The sequence below is a fragment of the Drosophila nasuta genome, chromosome 3 (genome assembly GCF_023558535.2).
Source record: "Drosophila nasuta strain 15112-1781.00 chromosome 3, ASM2355853v1, whole genome shotgun sequence".
Classification (NCBI taxonomy): Eukaryota; Metazoa; Arthropoda; class Insecta; order Diptera; family Drosophilidae; genus Drosophila; species Drosophila nasuta.
The window spans coordinates 45,451,630-45,461,754 of NC_083457.1; the positions used below are offsets into that span (position 1 = coordinate 45,451,630).

Below are 10,125 nucleotides of genomic sequence, written 5' to 3' on the forward strand. Positions count from 1 at the left end.
TATCATAAGTCAGTTCCGGTTCCATCATTTTTTGGATGACCGGCTGCGTACACAGACGCATAGTTCTACAAAAATTTTTAATCTGAAGGCTATAGAGGATATTTTTCCATCTCAATCTTTGTTAATTGGTAAGGGAAAAGTTTTATTATGTTGTAAATGTATTTCTGTTTAACGATAGTTGTGTTCGCAGGATCGTTTTCTTCGATTTTAAGGCCTTGCTCCAGTTTGAAGCAGACTGCTTCAACGAAGTGCTTTCGCCTGCCGCTAATTGTCCAGCGGAGCGCCCTTGCAGCCTCCGTTTGCCCAGCGGAGCGCCCAACAGGCTTCCTTTGCCAGCAGAGCGCCCAGTAGGCCATTTTCGCCCAGCGGAGCACCCGTGCCGGCATTCTCGGCCAACGGAGCACCTCTGCTCTGGCCCTTTCGGCCAGCGGAGCACCCTCACCGGCCTTTTCGGACAGCGGAGCACCCGTGCAGGCCTTTTATCCCCAGCGGAGCACCCGCGCCGGCATTCTCGGCCAGCGGAGCACCCCTTCAGGTCACTTCGTGGTCAGCGGAGTGCCTCTACTGGCTACCGCCTGGCCTACGAAGCGCCTTTAGGCGCCAACTTTAACTCTCTGCCAGCGTCAGCAATTTGTTTTTGTGAAATCATTGATCTTCTCTACAAAACAAAAATGATTTAAATTAAATCATTCAATATATATAAAACAAAGCAAACAAAAAATGCAAATTGTAAGTTGTAACAAGTATGAAAGCTACAGTCGAGTGCACTCGACTGTGAGATACCCGCTACCCATTTTGAATAAAAGAAATATATTTTGCGGTATTTTCTCAAAATATACCAAATATACTGCAAAAATACTAAAAAAAATATACCGAATGGTATATTTGGTATATAGACATAGTACCGTATTCAAAATATACCATATACCAGATTGTCAGCCAAAGCAACTAAGACCCCTAGTAAGCGTTTTTGCCCATACAAAAGTATTTCTTTAATAACTTCGACAATTTTTATCTGATCGCAGCCAAATTTTCAGGGATCATAACTACTATAGTTATTATTGTATATACCAAAATTCGGAACTCTAGCTTTAAAATTACGCTTGTTATTCGATTTTTTTGATTTGCGGGGGCGGAAGTGGGCGTGGCAAAAATTTGAAACAAACTTGATCTGCGTGCAAACATAACAAATGCTGTCGAAAAAAATGTCTCTTATAGTCTCTGAGATCTAGGTGTTCATACGGACAGACGGACAGACGGACGGACGGACAGACGGACATGGCTATATCGTCTCGGCTGTTGACACTGATCAAGAATATATATACTTTATAGGGTCGGAGATGCCTCCTTCTACCTGTTACATACATTTCCTGCCGGCACAAAGTTATAATACCCTTCTACCCTATGGGTAGCGGGTATAAAAATGTTTGAAAAAGTGTAGCGCTTTCGCACGAAACAAATTAAAATTTACACATTCGAAAACAAAGTCAAAATTTAAATAAAAAAAATAGAAAATGGAAGTGCAGTTTTGTTAAAACACAGACGAGTTAAGAAATGTGAACTACAAAACAAGAAAATTAAAATTACATCTAGCGCTTATGTTTGAATACTAATAGAAACAATTACAAAAAAAAAATAAATAATTTGAAGATCAATTAATTCGATTTAAAAGCGAAGCGCCAACACATATTAAAATCAAAATTAATAAATGCAATCGCAATTATGAAAGTTTAAAACAAATTGTAAAAGTGCGATTAGGAAAAAAAATGTAATTGTAAAAAGGAAAATATTAAAACAAGAGTGTTAGAAAATTGTAAAGAATAGAATGAAAAGAATTGAATAGTTGGTCAAAAGCAAATCGAAAATTAAAAACAATATGAAAGTCATGTCTAGAAAAGAACATGAATTATAAGTAAAATTTTGTTTAAATTAATTAATAATTTTTTGTGCTAAAGATTAATAATGTATAATTTACATCGAGATCGATCACCGCCGCAGGAGTTCTGGGGGTAAGTTCGTTAAAGAAAACTGAAAAATGTACATCTGGTACAAATATTTTAATTCTTGCACATTACGCACACAAAAAAAGTTCACGCAACTAAACAAGTTTATAGAAAGTTAAATAAGAATAATAAAATAGATAAAAGTTGCGCAAAGATAAAGTAATTCTTAATAAATAGAAATAAAATTGAAATGAATCACAGCCGATGAAAACAAAACAAATTTAAAATAAACAAATTATACGTATTATTAAACAAATAAATATTAAACAATTAGGAAAAAAGCAAATACGGCACAAAAATTGAAATATTCTCAAATACAATTTAAAAATTATTAGATTTAAATATTATATTCTTTTGTTATATTATACCATTTTTAAAATTTACTTTATGCTTGTTTATAATGTATTATTTCTTAAATATTTACACCTTTAATTAAAACAAATTTGAACATGGAGTAATTTCTCTTTTAATTAGCCGAAGCTGACCTTAGGCTCCACCGTTGTAGGGCCCAAAAGGGATCACCAGAGCCAAGCTCTGACGCTTGTGATCATAGGATGGGTGGGGATCCTTGTCATACAACACCAGTGACAAGTTGATAACTTAAATCTCGCACTCTATCCTCTCTCTCTCTCTCTCTCTCTCTCTCTCTCTCTCGTTTCTTTTCTTTCACTCTCTGCAGAGGCAAACGACAACTTTAGTTTTCTTTTATTTCTCTTCCGGTTAGTGTTTTAGCTTTTCTCTATGTCGCAGCACGCTCAATTCTAATCTTCTTAATAATAGTGCGCAGCGAAAAGGATATATTTGTGGAAGCAAGACCACCACCCCCAAAGCCGACGAGCTAGAGCCGGATACTAAAGCGTGCCCCGCACCCACAGATCGTCCGTCCGTCCTTGCGGCGTATATCGTTGCACGTTACACAGCATTGCATTAACATGCGCTGTCTGCTGCTCCCGACATAACCAATTATTTATAAATTAATTACTTTCGACACTAAAGAGCTATTAGTGCAACATTGCGAAATACTATTATACGTAGACTTCGACAACTCAAATTATATTAAATCGCTCAACTACAACAAACCTTTATCTGCGATAATGCAAATCAGAAACAATGTTGTACATAATATATGGCACAATAATTTCTGCTAATGGAGGTGTGATTAATTTTGTTAGATAAGTTATCTGCAGACACCTCTAATGAGCGTGGCATATTGGACAACTATTTGATACAACCTCAAGCATTGACAAAATGTGGCCTTGTTTTGGGATACCTGACCTAACAACAATGGGCAAATGCAGCCTGAGAGTCCGGTGGACTTTTGATAAATAATTCAAAGCAAATAACTTTTGACAATGCGCCACGTGCTCCATGTTTTCAATCTAAGGATGAGCAAAAGAATGGAGTACATTTGGTTACGATAATATTGTATTTTGCCTTTGTTTGTTTCTGCTTCCGTTTCGCATCATTTGACAAAATTGTTTTGACAATTTGATGTTGCCCTTCGGCGTCTTTAAAATGGGGAGAAGAAATGTCTTCAAGTTGAAGTACTTGGTTGCAAAATTGCATTCTGCCAACGACAGTTTGATGAAAAATGCATACCCAAAAAGTGCAGTTCCTGAAAGTTCTATTATAATTACTGCACTGGCTATTAAAGTTTTGCTACTTCCCCAAAGTTTACTTAATTCCCAAGTAATGTGAAACTCAACTTCCTATCTAGAGTTCAGAGACTTCCAGCGGGTGGCAACAGAAAACAAAAAAATAAATAAAACTTATAAACGCATTATTTTAAATTGATTCAAGTCCAAGAATATGCTGCTAAATATAGAGAAAAGCTGATGATTATGCAAAGTAACAGGCAAAATGAGCAATAGCAAACAAGAATAACTCTTCGACAAGTTTTGTAGTTAAACACAGAAATACAGGATACCCTGCAGCCATGGCCAACTTTCCTGTTTGCTCAACTGGGTAGCAACAGCGCTGAAATAATAACAGAATAAACTTTCGCAACAAGTTAGCAAAACTTTAGAGTAAAGTAGGCGATTAACAAATACCCTGTGATCCGGTCAGGTGATTAAATCCAAGTTTAGAAAGCAATTATTGGATTTGTAGTTCGAGTGTGCTCGACTATGAGAAACTTGTTACTCAATAACAATGCGGTAAAATATACCAAATTTATATACTGAAAATATACTAATATAATAAATACTATCAAAGGCGATATTTGGAATATCGATAGATGCCCGCTACTTGAGTGTGAGATACCCGCTACCCATTTTGAATAAAAACAACGGTATTATTCTCAAAATATATCAAATATACTACAAAAATACTAAAAACATACTAAATGGTATATTTGGTATATCGATATAGTACCACATTCGAAATATACCATAGACTGCACAATATACCAGATTGTCAGCCAAAGCCCCTAGTAAGTAGGCGTTTTTGCCCATACAAAAGTATTTATTTAATAACTTCGATAATTTTTATCTGATCGCAACCAAATTATAACTACTATAGTAATTATTGTATATACCAAAACTCGCAACTCTAGCTTTCAAATAAGGCTTGTTATTCAATTTTTTTTTGATTTGCGGTGCCGGAAGTGGGCGTGGCAAAAATTCGAAACAAACATGATCTGCGTGCAAACATAACGAATGCTGTCGAAAAAAAAAAATTATAGCTCTATCTCTTATAGTCTCTGAGATCTAGGTGTTCATAAAAATACAAGAATACTATATATCTAAGACTTTATTTGGTATATCGATAGATACCCAGTGCGTTATTATTCTTAAAATATACCAAATAAATATACTAAAAATTAAAAAATATACCAAAGGCTATGCTTATATATCGATATACTATTACATGTAAAATATACCGAAAGCAATATTTGGTATATTATCATGTACAAAATATACCAGAAAGATGAGCTGTGTACTTTAAATAGTTTGCACTTGTTTAACCCCGCTAGTATTTGTCTTAGTTCAAGGGTATGTCAATGCGAAAATTTGCACAAAATTTGCAAATAATTGCCGTTTATTGCAGACAAGTAAAAGATGTGGGGGCTGCAGAGAGTTGGGTCTCTTTTAACGTATCCAAGCGGGTCGCCAGTATGCCATAGAAATGTGCTTGTGTATATATTTGCATTGCTGCCAACAGCAGCGACGTCGCCATTGACTTTTCGCATTTTGTTTTTGCTGAAAAGCCAAGCAGCAAAAAAATTTGCAATTTTTTTTCAATAAGTGTCAACATGGGAGGGTAGCGAAGCGCGTTAGAAATAAGTGAAAATGTTTATGTGCTTCGGTGAGCATTCGACACATTAAATTGTGTGCTGTGTGCTGTTTGCCTGGCAACCCATCACTGGAGGATTGCCGATAAACATGTTGATGAAATTTATGAATTAGGTGACAGCATACAAGAGAGATAACACACTTGCTCCCAACACTATTCCTCTTCCTTTGTCACGCTGTCCCTTTAACTTTTACCCTTAACTCCATGCCTGGCCATGAGCATGAGCTCAGTTAACCAATTTGTCGTGTGACCTTTTTGGCGTATAGCACAACTTGCCACAAAAGCTCATTAAAAGAAAATTGGCGAAGCATGCAACCGATCCCAGCTGAAAGGAATGCACACTTTTTACTTTTATTGATTTTCGCTGAGATTTCGGGCGTATCCTGTTTCTCTACTACGCTTTTTTATGCATGCTCTACAGCGTGTAAACAAAGAGCAACAATTACATTAATTTTCGTGGCCAATGAATCCAGGAAAGTGCTCATCAAAGGCCGCAGCATCGACGACGCCAAAACAAAAACCAATTGGTTATTTTTACTGTAACCGAGAGTTAAAGCTTAATCAAGGAAAGCAAAAGCACGAGTAAAAAAACAACGAACGTTACCTTAACCACGAACTTTTTCTCATTTTTATATCTTTTTTATGTTGCTCGCAATGTCTCTTCCGAATTGTTTTTTTGCAAATTCCAATTCAATGTCTTTTTGGGTGAATAATTGCAAATGAGAACGTGATACAAATTTAAAAAGATATTCAAACCTGCGCCCAAATAAGTAGGCTATTATTTTTGTCAGTTAAGATGACAAAGTGAGTGGTTGACTGGCGGATGCTCTGTTGTTATTAAAGAGCAAGCAAACAGTTCGTCTGCAGAGAGTAGCCAAAGCTGAATGCATTTTTTCGGAAGAAAATGCTTTCCTTATAGTTTCTCTTTGGCTTTGCATAATTAAAAAGTTTCCTCGCTGCTCATCTTCAAAATTTTCACTGAAGCAACTTTTTTGTGTTCTAATTATATTTTAATTTCCAAGCGAGTTATCATAATTTACATTTTTTTTAATTGTTAGACAGTCTCTTCATTTCTCAGAATAGCTCTTGTAAAAAATGGAATCCAAATAGCAGGATAAGTTATGACTTCAAACTTTGCTATAATGAATCAATTGCTTCCAATTTCTTTCCCACAAATATTTTGTGTACCTGCACACACTTGATTTATTGATTCATTTCGCACAGCTCACAAATTTTGCAGCAGGCAATAAAACAATATTTGCTTTCTCTTTAAATTGAATTTCAATTTCGGCCAACTCTATTTAAAATAAAACAACAAAACTCGCATTGTATTTCTAAAGCCAAAGAAATGTGTAATTTTAATGCTTGATATGCCATTCAAAAATAATGTGCAATTAATTTGAAAAGACAGCCGAGGGCGTTAAATAAAACACAAGCATGAAAAGACACTCGGATTACAATTAAAATGTGCATTGTTAATTCGCCCAGATCTGAAATAAGTTTTGTTATTTTAAGATTTTAAGCTAAAAGTAATTAACTGGCGAATCAATTAAAGAAACTCGCAACGCCTGCCTAATGTAATTCGGTTGAAAAGGAAAAATGTATAAAACAAACAAAATCTCAACTCTGACTGACAGGAGGAAAGAGCTTAGAGACGAGGTGAAGTGAAGTGAAGCGAAGCGAAGTGTGAGCCTCGAGGACACACGCAATTCAGGTATAAATTAAAAAGGCACTCGAAAATGTTTGACTTTAAAACAAGCAAAAAATTTGTTTACATACCGCTGTAAACTAAGAAAAATGTGAGAGCATGAAAATAATGAAAATATGACTGCTAAACAAGGAAAACGCATTTTAAAGCAAAGTATGTCGAGTCAAGAAAGCAAGCAGGAAAGTGCGTATAATAATTCTTTCTACCTCAGCACATTACAATCATAAATATGAACAACAGGCCCAAGAAATTTCCCCAACACGTCGACATCGCGACGTCTTTTAAGTTGAATTTGTGTAGAGCTCTTTGGGTTGGGTTATGTTTTGCCTTGTGTTGTGCTTGGGTGGGGTTGTGTTCTGACTTGCGTTTGAATATTGCTGTGGTTCCGCTTGTAGCGCATAATTACAGTTCGTTAAAGGGGTGTAAGGTTGTAACAGTTGCAAGACGTCCAGGTGAACCTCCTATTGTTATTTGTTTCATTTCACTCTTTCACGTAGTTTTCCTAGGCGTGCCAAGCAACAAAAATTGTAGTGCTGTAAATGTAAGCACAACACCTGGCTATTACCAACACCCACAATAGGAAATTTGTTGACGTAATTCCCCCGGGGCAAAAGACTATCATCGGAAAATTTGTACGAATTATTTTTTTTGTTTGCGGCATGCGGCAGCTATTTATTGAATTCACTTTTAATAACTCAATAATTTAATGTGGCCAATGTTTTGTTGTGTTCACCGGCATCGGCATTTTTATTTGTACCATTATCATCATATCAGCACACTCAACTTTCGATTCGTTGTTTATATTATTGCGTTAGATCAAAACAACTGCAAGCAAAATATTTATTTAATTCTCCCTCTTTATGTTACGTTTAAGTTCGGGCAAATGGTATCCGCAATTAAGTACCACAATACTTCCTCGAAACATTTTGGTTCAAAAAGTAAACATTGAATTATTGTATGCTGAGGTGCTTGCTCTCCACTTCTCTTTCTCTCTCCTTGCCACCCACTCACTCAATATCAAACATGACACACAGATGCTAAAAAAATAGAGAGGCTTCAATTCATTGATAAATTCAACAAAGTGCACACAAAACACAATAAATTGCCCAATTGCCAAACAAATAACGAGCGTAGTGTATGTATTTTTAATAGTTTATATACTCTGTAATCGGGGAAGATGGGTGGCGTTAAAGGGGGGTTTGATTAGCTTGCGCGTGGAAAATAACAAATAAAACGTTAGAAAACAATAATTTATTTAATCAAATTGTGTAGAAAACAATTGACAAACCCTTTTAACTGTGACAGAGTATCAATTAATTGCGAAGTATTTATTTGATTACGTTTTGCCGTCTTTTCGAATTATTATTCCGAACTTTTAACAAAGAGTTGACAAGCAAATAAATTTTAATGGAAATGAGTTTTAAATTAATTTGTTTATTTTGCTACCTTCAATTATTCCTGGGACTAATTTGAAGATGTTCCGAGGGTATCTACAAGTTGTGCTCTTCACTCTGCACCTACTTTAATCCTTTGTTTATGCAGCCAACGATTGATTAGATAAACTAAAATGATTATTCGTTGATAGCATAGAATTTATGGAGGGTATCGCAAAAACCATTATTTAATTGAATCAGTCAAACGAAAATAAGACAGAGTATCTCCCAGTTGTGCTTTGCACTTCACTGCATTAAATCGCTTATTTATGGCTGCCAATCAATAGAGTGAATGAGTGAATGAATGCATTGCAGCGTTGACTACTTAGTAGTTGGTTGGTGTCAGTGTCGTTTCGAATTATTTAGTATGCCAAATGCGTTGGTAAATAAACAGGGCGCAAATGCATTTAATGCTCTTAATTGTAATGAAAATTAATTTTAATGTGCAATGCAATTGAAATGTATTCAAATGTCATAAACGGAAATGCAAATTCTCTCCGCTCGCTCGTTCTTATTCATATTTTTTATTATTGTTATTATTTTGTTTTGCATATGCATAAATATATCAATTGTTACCTTTAAATATTTAATGGATTTAGCGCCAAACGATTTTACACTTTTCTGTCGCTACTCAAAACAAGAAATTAATTACAGCCACGGTTTCAATTTTATCCAAATATAATAGATATAATAATAGTAATTAAATAATGACTCGGCCACACACAACGCACGAACACTTTATTATTGCAGTAGAATGCAATTAGCTTTGAGTTTGTTTTTAGTTATTTTGTTTATTGATTTTGTGAGGCATTTATTTAATGTTGATAATCAAAAGCACACATTCGCCAATTGTGTTCATACATTTATGCTGACATAATTTTAATTACATTGCTAGTGTAGTATTGTAGTGTTTGTAATATTTTGTTTTTTTCTCTTTTTGCCAATTGAAGTCGTGGAAATGACCGTTGATTGAGGCTCAATTCAATGCAAATTGAATGCCAATGCCAAACAATAAGAATTCACTTTAAACGCGGCAGACATGACACTTTGATTTTCATTTCGTTACAATTCAAATGTAGCACCACAAAATATAACGTATACGCGATGATCGCCGTCCCAAAAAATGCCGAGCAACCGCACAATGAAAGCGCACAGAAGCAACTGATGGCAGCCCTGTTTCACATTTTTTTTCGGCCCCGGCAAACGCTTGCTTGCTTCTCTATTGATTCCTCACACAGACAGGCAGGCAGGCGTGCGCACACACTCACACAGCACACACACACACACACACACGCAGAGGCACACTAGCAGCGCGGATGAGAGCGCAGCGCACTTTATCTTGAAGGCAAAGAATACGCATACGTCGTGTGGTACAAGCAAAAGGTAGACTAACGCAGGTGCAGCTATATCTTAATCAATTTTCGCACTGAACACCAATAAAAATCACATTGCGATAAACAGCAACCACAACAACAATAATAATAATACTATGTGGTTGGAGGATGGGCGTGTCTCTGCTTTATATCACTGAAACCCAAAAAGTCGTGCGAAAGTCGTATTTATTTACCTTTTGCCTGTGAAGCACCTACCCACTTTTATTCCACATATCTACGTATTGATGTTGATGTCTTGTCAGTCACTTTGATTGCCCCCCCCCCCACGATATGCCGCAAGATTGAAGATTGCG

General features: G+C 35.9%; 1 protein-coding gene across 2 annotated transcripts in view; it reads right to left on the bottom strand.

Moving 5' to 3' along the window:
• The window catches only part of LOC132792290 (RYamide receptor), a 31,799-nt gene extending 22,198 nt beyond the window's left edge, over positions 1-9,601 (bottom strand). For both annotated transcript variants that reach the window (XM_060801583.1, XM_060801584.1), the window contains exon 1: positions 9,015-9,601. The gene's annotated coding sequence lies outside the window, so the exon portion shown is untranslated. The remainder of the gene's footprint in view (positions 1-9,014) is intronic.
• Positions 9,602-10,125: the final 524 nt, after the last annotated feature.